General features: G+C 43.7%; 1 long non-coding RNA gene across 10 annotated transcripts in view; it reads right to left on the reverse strand.

Annotated features, from left to right (window-relative positions):
• LOC137209840 (uncharacterized) overlaps positions 1-24,779 on the reverse strand; it is a 168,353-nt gene that overhangs the window by 31,353 nt on the left and 112,221 nt on the right. For 6 of the 10 annotated variants that reach the window (XR_010936126.1, XR_010936124.1, XR_010936133.1 and 3 more), the window contains exon 3: positions 10,271-10,390. This is a non-coding gene — a long non-coding RNA (uncharacterized lncRNA). Of the gene's footprint in view, positions 1-8,697; positions 8,788-9,354; positions 9,631-10,270; positions 10,391-24,372; positions 24,506-24,779 lie in introns of those variants that run through there. The other 4 variants (XR_010936125.1, XR_010936130.1, XR_010936132.1 and 1 more) reach the window with 3 other exon arrangements.

The following is a 24,779-nucleotide window of genomic DNA, read 5'->3' on the forward strand; positions in this document are numbered from 1 at the left end:
AAAGATGAGTCGTGTTAATCCTAATTAGACATCAGAAGCTTACAAAACTGTTGGAGGAAACCGAGAAGTGAAAGCCAGGAGAGCGGCAGATGGACCTGCCCATCATTAGCTTTCAGGTTTGCCATTGCAGCTGGGTATAAAGATTGCCACCCAAAGATGAGGATAACGCAGGAAGACACTGTCAAGGTCATGCTTCCGCCAAAGCTTCAGATTTGTTAGGGAAATACAGAAGCCACGGCAGAGAATTTCACATCTACCAAAACTGCTGCCAGCAAATGCAAAATGCTTTCTATTCCCTTCTTCCTTCCTCTCAGGGACACGCATTTCATTGGAAGAACCTAAGCCACATCTGGAACCATGCCGTCAGCCAAATAAAGGAAATATAGCTCCCAGTTTTCCAACCCCTACAATACAGGGAAGAGCATGGAAAGGCGTGGGAATGGCGCTGGGGGCTCACAGATAAAATCCAGGACAGCACAGAAAGGGAAAAACAAATATCATATAGTAACACTTATATGTGGAATCTGGAAACATGGTGCAGATGAACTTATTTGTAAAGTAGAAATAGAGACACAGATGTAGAGAACAAACGTATGGATACCAAGGGGGGAAGGGAGGGTGGGATGAACTGGGAGACTGGGATTGACATATATACACTACTATGTATACAACAGATAACTAATGAGAACCTACTGTATAGCATAGGGAACTCTACTCAGTGCTCTGTGGTGACCTAAACGGGAAGGAAGTCCAAAAAAGAGGGGATATATGTATACGTATAGCTGATTCACTTTACTGTACAGCAGAAACTAACACAACACTGTAAAGCAACTATACTCCAATAAAAATTAATTTTAAAAATACCAAATACCAATCCATAACTTCCATAAATAAATAAATAAATAAACCCACTACAGCAGAGGTGCTGGAAACCACTCCAGTCTGTCTGCTTCCAAAACTTATACTTTTTCAACCAACTCTCCTAACTTGAGGAGGAACAAGTTTTTAAAAAGTTAAAGTTTATTACAGGATGATAAGCAGCATTGGCATATTGCTTTCAAAAAAACAAACAGGAGTAAAGAGTTAAGCACTTTCTTCAATATTTACATTAAATCGTAGTAGAACTACTTATTGCCAAGACAGTTGATCTATACTTAAGCTGGCTGAAAAGAGTTTATGGGTCATTACAATTGACTGACACATGTGCAGGGATCTGTTCAGAAATCACTGAATCCTGAACTCCTGTACGTGGAGAAACAGCTAAAAAATATTCCAATCTACTAACAACAACAAACTCTAATGGCATCCAAGCTTATAAAGTGATTTCTTTTTAGCTGAACTGAATGTATTAAAGTGCTAGAAAAGCAGGTATCAGCAGTGCATGCAAAACTCAAGGCTCAAAACACATCATGTCTACAAGAAAAGAAGACAAGATCTGTACGTTTTACTAGCCAACTTTTAAAAATACACAGCATTGCAGACGTACTAGAGAATGGACTTGAGGATACGGGGAGGGGGAAGGGTAAGCTGGGACAAAGCAAGAGAGTAGCATGGACATATATACACTACCAAACGTAAGGTAGATAGCTGGTGGGAAGCAGCTGCATAGCACAGGGAGATCAGCTCGGTGCTTTGTGACAGCCTAGAGGGGTGGAATAGGGAGGGTGGGAGGGAGACGCAAGAGGGAGGAGATATGAGGATATATGTATAGCTGATTCACTTTGTTATACAGCAGAAACTAACTCACCATTGTAAAGCAATTATATTCCAATAAAGATGTTAAAAAATATATATACATAGCGTTGGGAATTCCCTGGTGGTCCAGTGGTTAGGACTCGGCACTTTCACCGCCAGGGCCCGGGTTCAATCGCTGGTCGAGGTAGTAAGATCCCACAAGCCGCGCAGTGCAACCAAAAATAATAATAATAATAAATAAAAATACATAGCATTGACAAAAATGTATGCTTTTGAATTGCTTCTGAATGGGGGGAGTATTTAAGCAGGTTAAACCAAGGAAATAAATGGCGAAGAAGGTACAGTGTTTTATGAAACTAGAAATTTGATCGAGCTCCATGAAAGACAGGGGACTTGAGACTAGCCAGTGAGAGATTGCTGGGACGCTGACCTTGTGGTCTTTCTCTGTGACACAGACCACAGTGGGGAAATGTAGGTGTTATTTTGGAAAGTGGTTCCTGATCTAAGTTTAGGATGTGATTTTACGGGCATTATCACATTTGAAATTCACGACCACCCTGCAAAGGATAAGACTACCTATTATCCCTGCTCCATGTCACAGGAGGTATGAGCAAGGAGCTCGGTCCTTGAGACAGTTGAACTGGCCCTTGGCACTACCGTGTGCTGATATCAGGCCCTCCGGAATCTCATCCCAGCTTTTCTACTTCCTTGCTGTGTGACCTTGGCCCAAAGTGTCACCTTTCTGGAACATTACCACTGATGTATTTATTTATCCGAAAGAATTGTCGTGAGGACCATCAGTGTCAACCCACTAACGAATCATCTATTCTGCGCTATATGCTGAATTACATTAAAATCCTGCCTGTGAGGAATAAACTTGGATAAAGAGAAGAGAGCTTTGCAAGGGCAAACTATTAGCATATCAACGTATTTTCTTGGTATTTGCCTCTTTTTAATAAAAGCCAAATGGGACTTCCCTGGTGGCGCAGTGGTTGAAAGTCCGCCTGCCGATGCAAGGGACACGGGTTCGTGCCCCAATCTGGGAAGATCCCACATGCGGCGGAGCGGCTGGGCCCGTGAGCCACGGCCGCTGAACCTGCGCGTCCGGAGCCTGTGTTCCGCAACGGGAGAGGCCACAGTAGTGAGAGGCCCACGTACCGCAAAAAAAAAAACCCAAAAAAACCAAATGTAGGGGGAAATATGGCTCCGTGTTCCAATTGACTTCATTCTTGACTAAAACTATAGAAAAAGAGAGAAGGCTATGCCATGAAGAAATTTCAAATACGATGAGAAGGACGAAACGTGAGCAGACAGGTCACATCTGGCCCTCTTTCCTCTCAACCGTTCCAGGGCCTAGCATGGATGTATTAGTCAGGGTTTTCCAGAGAAACAGAACCAATAATATATATATATATATACACACAGAGAAAGAGAGAGAGAGAGGAAGATATTTATCGTAAGGAATTGGCTCATGGATTTTGAAAGCTGAGACGTCCCCCGCATCTGCATCCGCAAGCTGGAGACCCAGGAAAGCCAGGGTGTAATCAGTCCAAGTCTGAAGGCCTGAGAAGACTGATGTCCCAGTTCAAGCAATCAGGCAAAAAAAGGCCAAATTCTTCCTTCCTCTGCCTTTTTGCTTTTGTCCAGCCCTCAACAGATTCAGGCCCTCAACAGATTGGATGATACCCACTCACACTGGGGAGGGCAATGTGCAATGAGTCCACTGATTCACGTGCTAATTTCATCCAGAAACTCCCTCAAAGACACACCCAGAAATAATGTTTAATCAAATATCTGGGTACCAGTCAGGTTGATACTTAAAATTAACCATCACAGTGGCGTTCATGGAATGTAGAATATAATGAAATACTGTCTTTTTTTTGTTTTTTTGCTACTATTTCATGACAGCTAGCCTGGTCTCTACAACTAGACTGCAGACATCTTGAGGGCATAGACCTATGGAGGGCAATTAGTTTTATCTTGAGCACCAACTCTTCTGATGGGAGGGCCTTACTACTCAAAGTGTGGTCCACAGATGGGCATCCGCTGTGAACTTTTTAGAAATGCAGAAACTAGCACCCAACCCCATATCTGCTTACTTGGAATCAGCATTGTAACATAACGCCCAGGTAATTAATGTGCCCTTTAAAATGTGATAAGTGCTGACCTTGAGAATGGTGTTAAGATTGTCTGGTTCTCAGCTACAAAAAGTACTTCAATACTTTTGTGACATCTTTCATGGCAAAAGGGATCAAGAAGCAGTTGGGGTCCCAACCTTGGCAAACACCAGGTCTTATACTTCAGTATCTCCAACATCACCTAACACATTTATGGACAGAATCTCAGTACAGTAGGTTCTTGATACTCATATAATGACTCCATCTGAACCGTTTACTTATAACCAAATTTAGACATATCATTAAGTCACATAGATATCACAAAAGCATATGATTTCTTCTATAGTATAAATGTAAGGGAGTTGCTGTGGAATTCTTGGAGACAGAAAGTAGATTAAAGGTGATCAGGGGTTGCAGGGGAGGGAGAGGGTGAGAGTTATTGCTTAATGGTTGTAAAGGTTTTGCTTGAGTCATGAAAATGTTTTGGAAACAGTAGTGATAATTGAATAACATTGTGAATATAATTTAATTATGCCACTGAATTGCACACTTAAAATGCTTTACCTGGAAATTTATATATGCATAAATATAATAAAAATTAATTTCAGAAAAGAGAGGATTAATTTCAGAAAAGAGAGAAAGTTGCTCTGTCCTACATTGAAGGTAGGACAATATTAGGCTGGGATCTGTAGGCCGATATTGAGTAAGGCTCAAAGGCTGCCTCCTACCCATTCCTGTGAGATCTCTAAGGCGAAGGGTGCAGAAAGGATAAGCAAGGCAAAGGAATATTTATTACCAGCCAACTGGATGCTTAGTATTCACAGAAGATTTTCAAAGTGTCATAGGTCTTCATAGGTCTTCCAAGGGAAGTGAAGAGTGACAACGTGGAGAGGAACCAGGTGGCTGGAGACGGATGGAGCCTGCCAAAAGGTGCAAAGAGTAGGAGGCATGATCTGGCTGAGGGTGGGAGATGCCCCAGGTGGACACAAGGGAACAGGGCCGAGGAAGTGCAAAGCACGCTGGGCTTGGCAAAGGTTGCAGAAGTTACACCACAGGGCAATCTCACAAAGGGACCTTATGGTCACGATAAGAAACAGAGCTCCCATATGATCCTGCAATCCTACTCCTGGACGTATATCTGGAGAAAACCATAATTCAAAGAGATACATGCACCCCAGTGTTCACTGCAGCACTATTTACCATAGCCAGGACATGGAAGCAACCTAAGTGTCCATCAACAGAGAAATGGATAAAGATGCGGCACATATATACAATGGAATATTACTCAGCCATAAAAAGAATGAAATAATGCCATTTGCAGCAACATGGATGGACCTAGACATTATCACACTAAGTGAAGCAAGTCAGACAGAGAAAGACAGCTGTCACATGATATCACTTATATGTGGAATCTAAAAAAAAGGAATCATAATTTTTGACCCTGATGAATCTCCACACATTGGCACTGGTCTAAAAATGATCTATTCCTTTCCGGTTTTGCAGGTGAGAAACTTTAGTCATGGCCTCAAAGCCTCTAAAGTGAGGTTTCCCAGGTGTTTAGTGGTACAACCCGGATGAGATCTCTCATCTTCTGATTCCAGTCTCTTGCCCTCCATTGTTCTCAGGCAAGAACCATGGCAAGGATGTCCACCTACAGCAAATTGTTCATGAGAATCCCTCATTCCTGTGTCCTGAGATTTCTCGCAAGAGGCAATGACTTGCAGTTTGAAACCATCAATACAAGACATAGATCTTATTCAAGAGTAAATCTATTTGCTAAATAGATTATTTATCACAAATAAATACTATTATTAAAGACCTTAAAAGAGTTTACTTTTATACTGCAGCCAACTATTTCTCTAGTCCTTTGAAAGCTAGCAATTATTATGGCCAAAGACCAAAGGGCCAGAACAAACAATTAGCCAACGCATGAATCTGGGCTCTGTTTAGTCTTCTTTTGTGAGGGATAATCATGTGTTCATTGAAGTGAGACCGTATGAGTCAATTATGTGTTGGCTGAGCAAAACCACTGTTTAGAAATTCAGAAGTTATAGTTAAAACATGTGTGGACCTTTTTTTTTTTTTTTTCTAGTGGGAAGCAGCTGCACAGCACAGGGAGATCAGCTCAGTGCTTTGTGACCACCTAGAGGGGTGGGATAGGGAGGGTGGGAGGGAGACGCAAGAGGGAAGAGATATGGGGATATGTGTATATGTATAGCTGGTTCACTTTGCTATACAGCAGAAACTAACACACCATTGTAAAGCAGTTATACTCCAATAAAGATGTTAAGGGCTTCCCTGGTGGCGCAGTGGTTGGGAGTCCGCCTGCCGATGCAGGGGACGCGGGTTCGTGCCCCGGTCCGGGAGGATCCCACATGCCGCGGAGCGGCTGGGCCCCTGAGCCATGGCCGCTGAGCCTGCGCGTCCGGAGCCTGTGCTCCGCAACGGGAGAGGCCACAACAGTGAGAGGCCTGCGTACCGCAAAAAAAAAAAAAAAAAAAAAAAAGTCAAAAAGAAAAATGTGTGGAAATTCCGACATGTTATCATTTACTTCTGAGGCTAATGATTACTATGGGGATAATCATTTCATACCAAGAAAATCACCATCTTACCTTCAGCAATAAATAATGGATTGTGTACATAGGGGTGACCCTCAGTTTGCCTGGTCTGCAAAGGACTGAGAGGTTCCCTGGACATGGGACTTTTGGTGGTAAAAGTCCCAACTAACTGGGACAAGCTGGTCACCCCTTGTGTGCACCATGAGAATGTGTAGAGAGAAGTGAAATATGATCCTTTTCCTTAAAAACATTACAATAATGTCAGAAGTATTTTTAATCTTTTTTTTTATATTGTTCTTTTTACTTTCCTTTTTTTTTTTGGCCATACCGTGCAGTACGTGGGATCTTAGTTCCCCGAGCAGGGATCATACCCATGCCCCTTGCAGTGGAAGCACGGAGTCCTAACCACTGGACCGCCAGGGAATTCTCGGTATTTTTAACCTTAATGTATATGACCTTCTCTCTCATCATGCAAAGGCATCCATCTGCCTTCGCAAGGAAGTAGAGGGATGCGTGTGATTAGGACTTGTACAGCAGAAGTGCAAAGAAAGGGAAAGCACATTTGGTATTCAGTTTTTGAATACTAAAATAGAACTTCCAAGACAATATTTTAAAAGTCATACTTTATAAAGACATAGTATATATTCCTTAAGCGCCAATGAACATATCAAGAACCAGACGTGGCTGACGTGAACACTGGGTTTTTTTCTAAGCAAGGCACAGAGAGTACTCAGGATGTGACATGATGGATGTCCCACCTGACAGACGGGGAAGTTGGTCATCTTTCTGACCCAGTGGAGAAAGGAAACTGAAGCAGGGGAGCAAGCAATCAGAAACATAAGCAATGGACATTCAGGTTGTTTCCATGTCCTGGCTATTGTAAATAGTGCTGTAATGAACTCTGGGGTACATGTGTCCTTTTGAGTTACGGTTTTCTCAGGGTATATGCCCAGAGGTGGGATTGCTGGGTCATATGGTAATTCTATTTCTAGTTTTTTAAAGAACCTTCATACTGTTCTCCACAGTGGCTGTGGAATCTAGAAAAATGGTACAGATTAACCTACTTCCAGGGCAGGAATAGAGACGCAGAGGCAGAGAACGGACACGTGGACACAGCGGGAAGGGGAGGGTGAGACGAATTGGGAGATCAGGACTGACATATATACACAACCATGTGTAAAACAGACAGCTAGTGGGAACCTGCTATAAAGCACAGGAAGCTGGGCTTGGTGCTCTGTGATGACCTAGATGGGTGGGATGGGGGAGGGGGTGGGAGGGAGGTCCAAGAGGGAGGGGATATATGTATACATACAGCTGATTCACTTCACTGTACAGCAGAAGCCGAAACAACATCGTAAAGCAATTATATTCCAATTAAAAATAAATAATTTTTTAAAAAGAAAGAAACATATGCAATGGACTCCACATCTAGAATTTCAAAATGGAGGACTCAATAGTTTGAAGGCTTTGCCAGACACCCCTGGTGTCCCAGCCAGCCCCACAAAGTGGAGCAACCACATCGACTAGATTGGTGATTCAGCACAGTTAGGCAAAGGAAAAGCCAAAATTGGGATTCCTGAGCTTCCTCCAGCCCGGCCCCACCCTCAGCATGGAATGGACACAGGCGTCTCCGCATTCTTGGCAGGGACGTTGGAAGGTAACTGCACTGTCAGCCCCAGGTGAGCTCACAAAGTCAAGAGGTAAAGTGGCAGAGACATACGGGCCATGGGGGAGGGCAGCCACACTGGGGTTAGGAAAGAGGGCATGCAGCATGAGAGACAGAGAAAGACAGAAATCCCAGATTCAACCCCTGTACCTCAAGGTCACCGGTGCACGTGACTGGACACCATTCCAAAACATTCAGAGAGAACCAAAGGCAAGCTCTGCCCACAAAGCCAAGATCTCCTTTCCCATGGCCACAAAGACACAGGAGTCCCTGTTCCCTACCGGGCGCCGTCTTTGGGAGGGAAGGGGTTGAACACTGAATAACTGAGCATTTACCAAAATGCACAGCTTGGAAGTGAAAGAGATTGTTTTAATCAGAGGAGACTTAGATACAGTTTACTGGCAAATAAAATTCTTTCTACCCCATCTCACCCTCTCCTCTCTCTCCCAACCTTCTATCCTGTGCAGTAGGGGCTCATGAAGACTTCATCAATGAGCGGAAACAAGGAAGCTCCTTTTCTTACACATGTAAGAGATGGTGTGACATTTTTTCTGACCTCACCTCACAATGTATAGGTCGAAAAAGGATCACAAAGGGAATATGAACAAATCACAAAGGAGGAATTATTTAAAGACAGATTATTTCATTACCTGTTGGGTGTGCCTTGAAAATAAAGGTGCAGGACAGGGACGTTTTAAGTTGAGGAAGATTCCTGAAGACCTAACCTTATCACTTCAGAGGTTAGGTTGTGCTGCAGTGACAAACAACCCCAAAATTTCAGAACCACAGACGTTTATTTCTTGCTCTTGCCACTTGACTGTCGTGGCTTGGTGGGTCTGTGTTCACCATACTGCTTCAGGGACCCAGGATTATGGAACGGCCACCATCTGGAACTTTGACAGTCACCGCAAAGACAAAAAAAGCTCAAAGGGGTCTCAAGCTTGCACTTTAATGCTTCAGCCCCAAGTGCTAGCATCCACTTGTCCTCACAACTTATTGGCTGGTGCTAACCCCATGGCTCCATCCAAACCCAAGGGGGCCAGGAAGCTTAACACTACAACATGCCTGGAAATGTCTGGCAAACCACAAGTAAGGTGCGACTTTGTTATTTCCTTACATGATGCCCTTTCAACATCACATGATTCAAAGTCAAATTGGCCGTGTGTATAAGCCTATTAATTGGTTAAAGTTTTAATCAGCACACAATAGTCTTCCTCCTTCATTCTGTCTCTGCTTCCAATAGAATGAGTTTATCCTCCAGGAAGCTCCTCGGGCAGTACCCACCCCCTCCCACCCCTGTCAGTCTGATCTGCCCAAACATGTCAGAATTCCCCCCAGTGGACACTGCTTAGGCTCAAACTAGGATTCCCTTTAACTTAGTTATTAGTAATTTTTATTGTTCCACTTGATAATAGTAATACAAATATATGCTTTTTTTTTTAAGTACTAAATAAATTGCATCATGCCCAGACAGGAAAAAGCCACATAAAAACGACATTCCAGAAGATGCTTCTATGATTTTCCACAGCTGAACACAGGAATCTTGATAGAAAATTTCAGAGAAGGTCTAACCAGTCTGTAACTTGGAAGGTATCTGTAACTTAAGATGTTATTATTAACCCAGATAGTAGTTTGGTGCTCAGAGATTTATGTAAAATGAATTCAAATCCCCTCTCTAAGGTCTGTGGAGGCCCAGAGCCCTTTTTGTTATTTCTCTGCCTTTCCAGAACTTTCTCTCTTGAGCCCCTCTAGTCAGTGCCTATATCTGCATTTGCTGTCACTGTATCAACCCATGTCACTCAGATTCAAGCCCTTGTCCGGTCTCCATAAGATACCTACCCCCAGCAGACACTTGTGAGTTTATTTAAATTATGTTTAATATCATTAACTTTTTAAAATTAATTTTTATTGGAGTATAGTTGATTTACAATGTTGTGTTAGTTTCTGCTATGCAGCAAAATGAATCCGTTATACATGTGCGTATATCCACTCTTTTTTACATTCTATTCCCATATAGGTCATTACAGAGTATTGAGTAGAGTTAAATATCATTAACTTTTAAATAAATTTGATATTAACTTCAATAATAAATAAAGATTATTTAAACCCACTGAATATTTGTGAGTCACAGGATAAGACAGGATCAGAATACACCACTGTTATTAGCCTTCCTGGGCTGCCGTAGCAAAATGCCACAGACTGGATGCCTCAAACAACAGAAATGTATTACTCACAGTTTTGTTGGCTGGTTAAGTCCAAGGTCAGGGTGCCAGCATGGTCAGTTTCTGGTGAGAGCTCTCTTCCTGGCTTGCAGGCGACCACCACCTCCTTGCTGTGTCCTCATATGGCCTTTCCTGTGTGCACACATCAGGGGAAAACGTGAGTTAATACAGACAACCCACTTTCCCTAAAGCCCTGGTTATCATCCCACTTTGCCACAAGGTGGCAGTATTGGAGACCACTGGTGCTTCCTTTCGGCCCTTAAAGCAACAGTGGGAAAACAATGCAACATTAAAACACAGCTAGTACGTGATAACCAGCTTCCAGAGCTCAAACATAATAAATATTTTCTCATAAAGCAGAACCTGCTAGGAGTATTTGATGTGCTTTATAGCCGGGTATTACACGATAAAGCGACTGAGCCACTTGCTAGTTCCAGAGCAGCGCTCTCGAGAAGGAGGGAAGAAACGATTTGATTTATGTAGAAAAGGAGAAGCAATGGTAGGAGTAAAGAAGAAACTGTGCGGGATGTAGACATTAAAATAAAAGATTTGACATTAAAATTGTGGCCAATAAAAAGGAATGAGAGTCAGAAATCTAGTCCCATTAGACATAGAGAATATACTGGTGGTTGCCAGTGGGGAGGGGGGTGGGAGAGGGTTGGATTGGGAGTTTGGGATGAGCAGATGTAAATCAGTGTATATGGAATGGATAAACAACAAGGTCCTATGGTATAGCACAGGGAATTATATTCAATATCTTGTGATAAACCATAATGGAAAAGAATATGAAAAAGAACTTATATGTACGTATAACTGAGTCACTTGGCCGTACAGCAGTAATTAACACAACATTGTAATTCAACTATACTTCAATTTTAAAAAAAACTTTTTTTAAGGACATCTAATCTCATTATGTTTGGGAATCAACCTGTAATAAAGCCCAGCATAAAAATACCTCTTTAGTATACGGAGTCAGATATGCGGCAGATTGTTCATTTGTGAATTAAGCCAACAAGTATTTACTGAGTATCTTCCGTGCACCAGGCACAGGGTTGGAAACATCATGGGATAAGGTAAAAAGAATAGCAGGATTGTCCACAGCACGGCGGAAGCATCCAGGGAGGACCAGGAAGGCTTCTCCAGGGAGGGGACATTTTAGTTGAGCCCAGGGAAGTTGGCCTGTCCTGATGAGTGGAAGGCGGCGGGTCACAGGAAAGGGGCCTTGGAGAGGCGTGAGAGAGGCAGGAAAATAATCCAGATGGGAAGAGCAAATGCCCAGGGGTGTGAATACTGCGTTGGAATAACAACATCCTGTTCAGAAGACAGGAGAGAAGCTGACAGGGAAAGTGGCCAGAAAGCCAAGCAGAGCTGCATTTGCCAAGAGAGCCTGAATGCTGCCGGCGACAGAAATCACCAGGGCCTTTCAGACCCAGCTGGTGCTCTTCAGAGAGGTTCCTCTAAACACTCCTGAGGATTGACTGGGGTAGACGGAGAGCTGGAGAGGCCAGTCAGTGGGTGTTTGTCCTGGCCCAAGCGGCCCACAGTGACCTTGACAGTGAGGACGGAAAGCAGGTACAGATTCACGGATATTCAGGAGGCCAGTAGAATGCAAAAGACAGCAGATGCCAGAGAAGTTCTGTTTTCTGGCTTGGGAAGAAGAAGAAGGCAGAGGTTGTGGTTTATTACAGGGAAAGAGTCCAGAGGAGCTCCAGGCATGACATCTCAGTGTCCTCTCCCTGTGGACTCCTGCAAACAGCACTGACTTTCCCAGCAATGATGTGGCAACACTCACGGAGTATTTGGAACCAGGGGAGCTTCCCTGAGGAGCTTGAGGGTTCGTCACCTAGACGTGGTTGACAGCCCATGTCTCTGACCTTAGTCTCCTTCTCTTGGCCGATTCTGACCGGTATCCTTTCACTGTAATAAACCACAACCGTGAGCATACCAGCTTTTTTGAGTTCTGTGAGGCCTTCTAACAAATCACTGGACGTGGGGGTGGTCTTGGGACCTCCCCAACTGCACAGGTAGAGAACACAACACTAATCACAAACTGGAGACCCAGTCAGAATGAAGATAGTCATGAAAGTGACCCGGCACTGTACCAAGAGCTTAATAGGCGTTATCTTTTATAATTCTCAAAATAATCCATCCAATAGGAATAATTACTTCCATGTTATAGATGATACTGAGTCTCATATGTGTGTCCTAATGGATAAATCAAGCACCTTGCAGTTAGGAGTCTAACCAGATCTGACTTCAAACAGATGCTCCCAACATTAGGCATATAATGAAGTAGAAGGGTAAATATTTTTACTATTTTAAAAATAATTATTTAAAAAATAATTAATATTTTAATAAGATTCTGTTTCGTTTTGTTTTCTGGTCCCAAACTTCCTTGTACCTTGTGGTTCTTTCCCTGCATTTAAGCAGCAGGTAAACATTCAGTGTTTAGGGGCTCAGGGAAGAGATGACCAAGGAGAATGCAGACAGAACGAAAGAAGCAATTTTGAGTGTTCAGGTTTTAAAGCCCAAACCCCAACAAAAGCACCAGAAGAATTCGTGGTAAGGACAGATTATGCTTTGGTTTCACTGACACCTCACGAAGCTCGCCTGGGCTGGGGTAAGGACAGAGCTGGGGTGCAGGGACCTTGGGTCCTGCCACCACCCCTGCCAAGCTCCGGGGGGGGGTGTGATTAAGCCCCCAGGAGTTTAGAGAACCCAAGAGCAGGTGGCGCCTGGGGACCCCAAGCTGGGATGGTGTGGGAGCAGAAGAAACGTCTGCATATGCCCGTGAGGCAGAGCACCGAGTCCCCTAAGCCTCCGTGGGGCAGCTCTCTGCTGCAGCCGTTCCCATTTCACAGAGAGCCAGAGGGCAAAAGGAGACTCACAGTCAGGGAGGAGAGCGGTGGAGCAAGAACCGAAGTCCAGGCAGGAACGTCACGTGCAGGGATGACAGTGCTGAGTTCCACCGATTCCTCCAAGCGGTTCCCTGGAAGTCAGCAACCCTCCCAGAGCCTCGATCCATCACCCAAGATGCCCAAATGGACTGAGATGACGTTTCCAACGCCTGAACCTAACAGAGGCTTGAAATCCTAACCAGATTCCGTTGTAGAGAAGCAAAGAAAGCTACGTTTCTGGCCCACTTGAGGTTTGAACCTAGATTCTTGCCTGCCGCCTAGGGGTCTCCATGATTGAGGAGTGGGTGGTCTGCCCTGAGGTTTCAGCACAAACCGGTGATAAGCACTGCACGACGTGAAACCCTTTCTCAGCTGCTCTGTGAAAGCAGATGGTTTCTTTGTGGGTGATACCCCATTGGTAACACTCTATTTAGTCTGCCAGGTCCCGGAGAGCATTCCTTTCTGCTTCCTCAGAACAGGTTCGTGGTGACTTCTCTGGTGGGACACCTAGGAGAACACCTGCCCAGCCCCGTCCGTGATGGCAGCGTTCAAAGTTAGGACGGCTGGGGCTTCCCTGGTGGCACAGTGGTTGAGAGTCCGCCTGCCGATGCAGGTGACACAGGTTCGTGCCCCGGTCTGGGAAGACCCCACATGCCGCGGAGCGGCTGGGCCCCTGAGCCATGGCCGCTGAGCCTGCGCGTCCGGAGCCTGCGCTCCGCAACGGGAGAGGCCACGGCAGTGAGAGGCCCGCGTACCGCAAAAAAAAAAAAGAGGACGGCTGAAGAGGGCTTCCCTGTCGAGGACTCCGGGGATTTCAGAAGAGCCCTGGACCGGGGGTCAGGAGGCCTGGGGCTCCCATCCGAGCTCTGCCATAATCAGCCGCGACCTTGGGCAAGCAAGTCAATCTCCCTTCGCCTCAGCGTCCTGTCTTAGAAGAGAGGCAGTAATTTCTTCACTGCTTAGTCACAGGAGTGAAGTGAGGGGGCAGTGAGGTCAGGAACTGAAACACTGGTCTAAGGACCAGAGAGCAGCTTGACGTGGTCCCGTCGTCCTTGCCCATCTTTCTTCTCAACTTCTTCTATCAGAGGTGTCAGGGCTGCATCTTCCTTTTTGGAATATGCCATAACCTCAGCTGTGGGAGAATGTAACAAGACACAGTCCCTGCCCTAAAGGAGCCCTCCACCTTACAACTCTCCTGCTAGACTCACAGCCAGTTCCAAACTCTTCCAGGGTCTACACCATGTGCCACAGAGCCTGACCCTGTGTCTCTCTCCAACCTCATCCCCTGGGATGTCACTTTGCTCATTCAGCTCCCCTACAGTGGCATCCACACCCCCCGCAAACGTTCACGTCTGTTCCAGCCTCACTCTTGCTGTTCCTTCTGCCCCAAACGATCTTCCCTCAGATCTCCCCACACTCCCTCACTCACTTTCTTTGGGTCTCTGAGCAACATCTGTGCCCAAAGTTTCCCCCGTTCCCTTCCCTCGGCTGGCAAACAACAGTGCATCTTCCAGCTCTCAGACTGAACGCTGATCATATTCGTATTGGACCATCCTGTCTCCCCTCCGCCCCAGCACACACACTCCACCCCACCTCCCGTATTGGAAACCCAGCCTTCCCAACTGAACCCCTTCAGGCAGCAGAAGGACCTTGAATTTTAGGAGACAACGTTCAGCTCTTCTCTCCACCCCACTGTCCGCCACGTCTCTCTTTACCTCAGTCCTCCCTCTAATTGTTCCCAGCTCACAGCTTTCCCTGGGGACTTAAACACATTTAAGGGGAAGGTTTAAAAGAGCAACAGCAGCTAGTAGGCTGCCAGGTGACTCAGAAAAGACTCGGGCATCCCTAGTTCCCCTCCCAGCCCTATAACCAGCTCTGTAAATCACATTCGTTCACTGGGCTACCAACCTCTCACTCACAGAAACAAAGGGCTTCAACTGTAAGGTCCCTAAAGGCTCCTCCAGTTCTGGCAATTCCTTTACAATCTGAACACAACCAACCATCCGGCTTCTTCAGATACAATATTCCCTTGTCCCTCCACGCCACTCAGGATTCATCAGATCTGAAGTCACTTGTACTTTTTATACAATCAAGACCTAGAAAAGAAGATGGGCAAGTTATTGAGGAGGGGAAACACTGCCCTAATTTACTCAATCATGTCTGCCTGATACTACTTTTCCAACCTTGTGACCAAAGGCTGTTTCTCTAGACCAGCAATTTTCTTCGCCTCCAGGTTCAATGAAAGAAAAGAATTTTCCTTAGGCTAACTAAATTATGGAAGGATTTGGATTCCAGGCAGATCTTCTGCACACACATGGCTCCATTTGAAAGACCTGCCTATTGTTTTTGGAAGCCCTAAGAAAACGAAGCATATGTTCAACTTTTTTTTAATAGTCTCGTGAAAATGAGTCAGTTTATAGTGTGTTTTGAACGGAGTTCTACATTCCTGTGGGCTTATAGGAATTGAAATTGGTTAAAACCTACCTCCAGAGGAGCTGAGTAACTCAAACAACTCTGACGCTGATTTCTAAAAGCCACAACCAGAGTCTCGTGGTCCTGCGGTGGTTCGACCCTGACTTACCACGGGGACCTTCCCAAAAACAGTGCTCAACTCTTCACGTGCTCTGTATCAGTTAGTGCTGGAACAGCCGGGAATGGAATAGCTGGGGGTCCTCACACATCGCCCTCTCTGTGTGGTCTACCTGCCCTAACACACGGCTCCCCAACTCCAGGTCATGGGCTCCCAAGGTGCATGTCCCAAGAGATTGTGCCAGGCAGAAGCTTATATTGCCTTTTAGGACCCAGCCTCAGACGCCGTGCCGAGGCAGTTCTGCCACGATCTTAGGAGGGAAAAACGTTGCCTGCTCTGTCAGCAAACAAAGGATGCTGCAGCCATCAGGCCATCAGCCACCGTAGGCACCATTGACAGTGAACGGGGGAAACTCAGAATGCAAACAAAAGGGCTGCCCACTGCCAAGCATCAGCCACCCCCAGCAGCGCACCCAGAGGGGACTCGGGATGGGAAAGAATAGGATTCTGACCCTGGAGAGCTGAGGTGCACATCAAAGGAACGATTTCAATGAGTCCAGACTCTCGCATCTTCCCATACATAGAAAAGCGCTAAATTCATTAACTTGAGATTTCTGGGTTTTTTTAATTAACAGTAATCTTCTGATGTTCCAACTACCTGGTTTTTGTTGCAATACTCCTATATATCCTGGCTCCCCCCTTTACCCCTTGGGGACAGTCCCTTAGAGCTATCTGAGAGGCTGCCTCCCGGGCTTAAGTCCTCGGAAAGTCTGCCAAATAAAACATAATTCTCAACTTTTAGGTTGTGCATTTTTTTTCAGTTGACAGTCTGTTGGTCAAGGCAGTCCCAAAGGTCTGGCTAAGTTCAAGGGGAGGAAACGTAGACCCCACCTCTCAGCGGAGGAACATCAAATCCACATTGTAGGAAGAGCGTATGGGATTGGATACGTAGTGGTGTCGCCATCTTTGAAAAATTTAACCTGTACCACCCCGCTACCTGTCAGGGGGATATCAATGCCCCCAATTACGGATGAAGAGACTGAGCCTGCCAAACGTGAAGTGACTTATCCCAGGGCCACACGGTGAATAAGTGACAGGGCCAGGATTTAGGAGAAAGGGAGCCTGGAGGATGGAAGGTTTGGGGATTAGAAGTGAGAAGCTCCCCAAGCATCCCAGAGTCCCCGCAAAGGTAAAAGGCAGGAGAGGAAATGCCAGGAGGCAGGGGCTTCAGCTAGCATCCCAGCACGAGAATGAGATCCACAGATACAGGAACTATCCTGGAGCTCACCTTTTTACCCCAGCAGAGTTCAGCACAGTGGGGACAGGCAGGGAAGCTCAGGTATTGGAATTTGCTCCAGCTTGAAGCTGAGGGATCTTGGTCAAGCCTCCTAATCTTTTTGAGCTTCAATGTCCTCATCTGTTAAGTGGTAAGAATAATTCCCTCCTAATAAGGCTTACGGGGGTTTCAAGATGCATGTGTGTGAAGTTCTTGATATATAGTAGGAAATCAGTTAAAGGTCACCATCATTATTACACAGACATTTACGTAACTGAAATCAATCAATAGGTTCTGGGAGTTAATGCTTGTGTTAATGCTTGGGCAGCCTCAGGTGAAAGGTGGGCTGGGCCCTCTAATTTGGGGGTTGATAAGGAGAACAGAGCTGAGTCTGAGTTGAAATGGTGTGAGGGAGAGAGTGGGCAAGTTTAGGAGAGTTGAAACAGGCACCAGTTACATGGGTGTGGACAGCGGAACCAGACAACTCTATTAAAACTTGGTCGAATTGCTTACTCTTTCAAAGCATTAGTTTCCTCAACTGTAAAAATAAGATAATGGTACTGACCTGATGATATTGGTATAGAAATGAAATAATCAATATAAACATCTAACAAACTGCCTGACAGATAGCAAACTTTTAATAGGTGTTTGTTCTTTCTCCCTCTTTCCTTGATATCTGAGGAAGAATGGTGTTATAATGATCATTATATTAACTACTCCTATTCAGTAAATGTGTTGAGTTGGATTTACATCATCCATCCCAATGAATCGGTTTGGGCCACACAGCCTGCATGCCACATGCATTAACTGAGCACCTACTATATGCCAGGCACCGTGGTGGCTGCCCAATGTACAACAGAGAAACCAAAACACAGCCATTGCCCTTGAGTTGGTTAGTGTGGAACGGAAGACTTAGCAGGAACTTTCCAGTTACAGAAGAGAAACAAGCCTTTCATTTCTTCCTTGTCATCTGCGTTGAAGTCTGGCTCTTACATGGTAAGTCTGTGATCTCCATGCATGTGATGGCAGGTGGTAGAGAAGGCACTGCTCATCCAGATCAGACCTCAGGATGGTTGTGGGCAACATCTTGTTGTGCTTCCCTGGCCTCCCCATCAACCCTCTGGGTTTCCAGGACACCTGGTAGCAGGACCAGCTGAAGGAGAATGGAAAAGTGCGTTGAGACCTGCCTCCTCACCCTGCTTTCCCCAACTTTTCTGCAGTGTCCCTCTCTCTGCCACCTTCTACTTAATGGCACAAACACCCTTGCATTTTCACTTCTACTTTACACCAAAAACCATCTCTCCACAAGAGACATGTTCACAATTTTACACATAAACTTCTGTAACTGCCATGACAACTCTGCAGGTTAGATTTCATTATCTCTTCTTTCCACGAGGCTCAGAGAGGTCAGGTGTCTGAAGGGGTCAAGCCGGCAAGTGGTGGAGCTGGGTTTGGATGCAGGGCTGCCCAGTTTCAAGCTTGGTATTAGTTCATTTCTGTTCATCTAGCATTTAACGCACACCTGCCTCATGCCAAGCACCAGGCAAACAGTGATGAGCAAGACATGCTTGCTGCTCCCCAGGGCTCACAGACTAGCAGGGAAGATGAGCACACCAGGAGGAATTTTAAATTTAGGATAAATGAGATAATGCACATAAAATTCTTGTCGTGGTACCTGGAACATAGAAAGCTCTCGATCAACATCCGCTATTGTTACTATGAATATATGTGCAAGGGAAGGATGCCACGTAGCACAGACTAGGATAGGCAGCACAGTCTTGGGTGCAGCACATGGTTCTTCATCCTGGGTTATTTGTACTTTAACGCATTCTGCATTCAGTTTAGAGCATCATTTTGGAGAGACTCAGGGGAAGACGGGGACAGCCCCAGGTAGAATGCCTAGGAGTGATAAAACTTGAACCCTACCAAGGAGAACTCCTAAGAGAACTAGGCATGTTGAGCCTGACGCAGAGAAATCGAGGGTCCATTAGGAATTCCATGCCTGCTTATAAAAATGACCTGAACTAATACTGTTTGTGTTCTGACTTGGGCTGGGCTTGAGGAATGCTAAGATTCTCTTTCTAATTGTGAAATGGATGATGTGTCCCTGGTTAAAAGAATTTCAAGCATCCTCAGCTGGGGAAGAAGTATTTCAGGAGAGCCGGAGTGCCCTCCTGAAGAGTCTGGAAGTCCCTAAGTAGGAAGGTACATACTCTGCTTATAGGACTCAGTGACAGGGGCAACCACGTGAATCATAAATTTTTAAGATATAGAATTTATCAAAGAAGAATTAGGAAGTTATAATAAGGAGAAACAAGAAAAAAAACACCTACAATCCCTTTAATAAAGGGATTTTACACTTTACACCCGATACCAGCTCAACAAGCCTGGAGAAGTTATTCAACTTCTCCGAACTGCAGTTTCCTTATCTGTAAAACGGTCATGATAGTAATTACCTTGAAGAGTGATTGTGACAATCGAATTTTTTTAATGTATTTAAGGGACATAATACATATGTATTTAATACATAACCCATCATCAAAAAAATTCTAATTTCCTTTCTTTTTCCCATTGTCTTTCCAAAACACCATAAACACTGAGTATTTCATTCTAATCTTTACTTTGTTATTTAAGCTTAATACTATTGCATATATATTTTTGTATCCTGTATTTTATTTAGTACATCATAATTATTTTATTATAAACATAATTTATAACATATTCTTCATGAACATAAGTTTCATGGTTGTGTAATGCTCTAGCCAGTGGATATATCATAACTAATTTGCTGCTGGTAATTAATACATTTCACCTATACTTATATAGAGAGAAGAACATTTTGTGAATAAGAACTTTTTTCATTTTGGATAATTTCTTTATGATGTATTTTCAGAAGAGAAATCACTGTACCAAAGAGTAAAAATAATTTAAAGCCTTTGATACATATTGCCAAATTCCTTTCCAATATTTCATTTTTATATATAAGCCAGTTTCACAATCAAGGTTTTGTCTGCTATTTCTAAAAATTTGTGGGCTGCTTGAAGACAGAGTTGTATATATCCTGTATCCCCACCTCCTATTACAGGGTACTTTTAATAAATATTTACGTAATGAATAAAAATGATCATGTCTATTCACATTCCCATCAGCATGAGAATGCCTGTTTGTTTCATTACATCCTTATTATAACTGAATATATGGAATATACCGAAACTAGGGGGAGAGGAGGTGGTGGATCCAGAGGACAAATTTCTAAATATTTGTCATGACCTTTCTAGAAACTCCTGGGCTATTTCAAAACTTATAAGAGCTGGCAGAACCCAAGTTTCTGACTTCTCTTTCAATATCTATCCTTCCCAACTTGTATGCACATTGGCAAAAGCACATACTTAGAAACAGTCTTTGACTATTAACAAAAGCAATGAGTTTTCTGCAAAATGTTTGTATCAGTCTGTACTGCTGTGTAACAAACCACCTCAAAACTTAGTAACTTTAAAAAGCAACCGTTTATTAAATTCAGGATGTTTCAAGTCAGTAATGATTAGCCTGGGCTGAGTTGGGCAGCTCATCTGGTCTAGACCATGCTCACTCACATATCTGCAGTTACCTGGTCAGCTCCTGGCTTGGCTGGAGGCTGGCTGATGGAGGATGGCTCCTCTCACTCTCCAGCAAGACAGCCCAAGTTTGCTTACCCTGGCATCTGGAAGCGTTCCAAGAAATAGAGAGTGGAAGCCTGCATCACTTCTTGAGGCCTCAGCTCAGTCCTGGTACACCATCTATTCCATGGCTTTCTATTGGCCAAACCATGTCACAAGGCCAGGCCAGATTCAAGGGGTGAGGGAATAGACTCCACCTCTTAGACAAAAGAGCTGCAAAGCCACAATGGACAGGAAGTGGGTGCAGGAAAGGATGGAATGAAGAATTTAGCCATTTTGTAATTGGTCATTGTTTCCCTAAGTGGTAGAATAAATTGGTCTGCTGGGTGGATTACTTAATCTTGTCCAATTAGAACTTGAAGATTATTGACCTCCAATAATTTATATAGTGTCCTAGAGATTTAAAATATTTAAAACAGTGTTGTTGGGACTTCCCTGGTGACGCAGTGGTTAAGAGTCTGCCTGCCAGTGCAGGGGACACGGGTTCAAGCCCTGGTCTGGGAGGATCCCACATGTCACGGAGCAACTAAGCCCGTGCGCCACAACTACTGAGCCTGCGCTCTAGAGCCCACAAGCCACAACTACTAAAGCCCACGCACCTAGAGCCCGTGCTCCACAAGAGAAGCCACCACAATGAGAAGCCCGCGCACCACAACGAAGACCCGACACAGCCAAAAAAAATAATAAAATAAAATAAAATAATTAAATAAATAAATTTATAAAACAGTGTTGCCTTGGCCAATTTTTGTATAATCAGCGCTTTAGGTTTGATGAGCAAGGACCATCAATTTTTAGGTGGAAGATGAGTCTCAATGAAACTTAGTTGACAGGGAAGCTGGTAGAGCCAACCATCCTCTAAATCTCTCCAGCTCTGTGTCCTTAGCACAGGGGACATTGCTCATCTCTTGGCTTTCAATAAATAGAAGCCACAATTCCATTCATTTCTAAACTGTGCTGCATTGCACACGTGTTCAGGGTTGGTGGGGGGAGGGGGATAAAATTAGAACAGACGCCGTCGCGAGTTCATTTTCACCTACCCTGGTTCAGTCAGGCTCTGCGACAACATTAACAGCCTGGATTCGTGCCGAGAGCTCGCAGCATCCTCCGATAGGCTCAGCTTTGCTCACAATTACTTGGGATCTATGAGATGTACTTACAGGAAGCAAAGGGAGACAAATCCCTCACCCCACCCTGCAAACTCTACTTGCCTGAAATTCCCCTGATGGGAAACCAAGCCATTCCCTTCACAGTGGGAAATCGGTTTTAAAGTGTGGACCACTAGGATCTTAATTATTATCATAACAATTATATAATACACTATATAATTATGCATCTGTACATAATACATATATTCCTTTATTAGGAGACCAAGCCATTTCTTTCCCAGTAAGAAATCTGCTTTAAAATATAAACCACAAGGACTTTAATTATTGTTAATTTATTATAATTATCATTATACTAATTATACAATATATTATAGAATTATGTATCTCTGTATATAATTTATATTCCTGTATGTAATATGTATATATTACAACTAACCCTTGAAAAACATGGAGGTCAGAAGCGCCAACCCCCATGCAGTTGAAGATCCACGCATAACTTTTGACTCCCCCAAAACTTAACTAATAGCCTGCTGTTGGCCAGAAGCCCTACCAATAACATAAACAGTCCATTAACACGTATTTTGTGTGTTATATGTACTATATACTGTATTCTTACAACAGAGTAAGCTAGAGAAAAGAAAATGGTATTAAGAAAATCATAAGGAAGAAAATACATTTATAGTGCTGTACTATATTTACTGACACCGTAAGTTTACGTTATCTGTTTACAAGATGATGTAAATATTCATCATCAATATTATCCATTATCAATATTATATGATACAAAACACTGTAGATGTTATATGTATTACTAACACTAGACATCAAAAATGAAAAGATAATGTGAAAAAGAAACTCACATTTATCCACAAGTGTAACGATTCATGCATTGATAACAAAAAGCAGCAATTCTGATTGCTTTATGGTAGCCTAGGGTGACCGATATCACGCTTCACAGGAGCCTAGCCTTACACTAACCAATGCATCATTATAAAAATTTCATGGCATACAGTATTAGAGTCATATTCATAGTACAGTATTGGAAACTTTGTTGCATTTTTTTTTAAAGACCACTTACTAGTGATACTAGGATGATAACACAGTTTCTCCAGTTGAGAGAGAGAGAGGCATACTGTATGGTAATGTAATTCTTTGAAAGCAAAGTTGTAAAACAATGTAATAATTATAAGTAATGTGTTACTACCACATTATTAATTTTATATTAAATATCACTCACCTTTTACTTGTGTAAGGATAGGCTAGCATCACATATATTTTATGCATTCATGACACACCTTTTTCTTAAATTTTTTGATATTTCTAGGCTATGCAGTTTGTGAGTGTTTTCAAATTGTTTCCAATCTCAAAAAATTTTTCAAAAGCAAAAAGTCTCAAATCTCAAAAAAAAATCCTCATATAAGTGGACACTCACAGTTCAAACCCATGTTGTTCAAGGGTCAACTGTATATAATTGTTATAGAACATTAAGTAGTATATTACATAATTATAAAACATAATTCTTGATAATAATGAATTTTTTAATGGACAAAATATATGAAGCATTGGACATCAGGCAACAAAGAACAGTGCCACCTGAGAGATGGGAAACAAATGAGGTGAGCCCCCCGATTGCCCCAGGACATTGACTTGTCCATGGCAGGGGTTCTGTGCTTGACTGGTGATGTCTGACCTGGGCTCGGGGAGGCCAGCAACAGCCCTCAACCATATATTTCCCCGTCCTGTGTGATTGTTAAAATCTCTGACCTTTCCTACCTTCTTTCAGACCCTGACTTTCAGGACTCCTCATTTTATATTAATACTACTTTATCTTGGACATTGCACACAAAACATTTTACATGCACTGTACCATTTGCTCCTCGTAATTACCCGGTACATCAGCTACACGTTTTCAACTCCAGGTAACAGAAACACAGATTCAAAATGGCTTAAACAATAAAGGGACTTATTTTCCCGGATGCAAAACATCTGGAAGTACGGCAGTTTCACAAATGGATAATTCAGTTCCTCGACATCCTCAAGGACCTAGGACCTTCCCATTTTCTCCTCTGTCGCCCTTTGCTGGTCATCCCTGGACCTCATGGTTCAAGCTGGCTGCCACATGTCCAGACACTACATGTGAATACACAATGTTCCTCCAAAGGAACACCGTTCCCGAGCCTTTTTCTAGATCCCTGTGGCTGCAAAATACCTGAGCAGCCCCTCAAACCTACATCTGACCCCAGAGCTAGTGCTGGGTCAATATTATCTGTTTACAAGATAATAGGCCTGTGGCCTTTTTTCACTATTCCAAGCAGACTTTCAGATGACCCTGCCTTGGTGAAGGCTACTGATTTGTTGACTTCCTTTCAGCAGAGAATTTAACATAGTAATTACCGGGTTTGACTTCTTCCCTCCCTACACTCCCCCGCCCCCACCGTAGAGGAAGTTTAAATTTAGTTTCTACCTGCATTTCTCCTCTGTGACTGTGACTTTGGAGCAAATCTACTCAACACTACGTGGAAAACACTAATCGCGTCACCTAGTTTGGGATTCAAGTAGTTATCTGTTATTGCTGCTGCAGATGCTAGAACATACCTATCGGGCTTGAGGAATACGTACTTTGTTTAGACTGGGCTTGAGGAATATGTACTTTGTTTAGACTGTGACAGGGAGCCCAGCAAGGTGGGGCAGGTCTTCAAGCTGGCTGTCCTGGCAAAGGAGGAATAGTCATCCTTGTTCAAGCTGGCGATATTCTGATGACAAAGCAGTATTCTTGTGCTCTGCTATAATGTAAAACCAAAAGCAAAAAAATGGATTAAATAAGTAAATGCCTATCATAACCTGTGTCACAGCCAACACTTGGGAGATGATATAAATGACAGAGCTTAGTGGTCAAGAACACAGACTCTGGCACCTCCCTGGCTCTGGTCCTTATTAGTTGTAAGATCTTGGCCAAGTTGATTAACTTCTCCATGCCTCACTTTCCTCATCTGTGAAATGGGACCAACAATAATAATATTATCTATCTGACAGAGCATGTAAAGCACTTAGAACTGT

This window comes from Pseudorca crassidens, chromosome 17 (assembly GCF_039906515.1).
Source record: "Pseudorca crassidens isolate mPseCra1 chromosome 17, mPseCra1.hap1, whole genome shotgun sequence".
NCBI classification, from domain to species: domain Eukaryota; kingdom Metazoa; phylum Chordata; class Mammalia; order Artiodactyla; family Delphinidae; genus Pseudorca; species Pseudorca crassidens.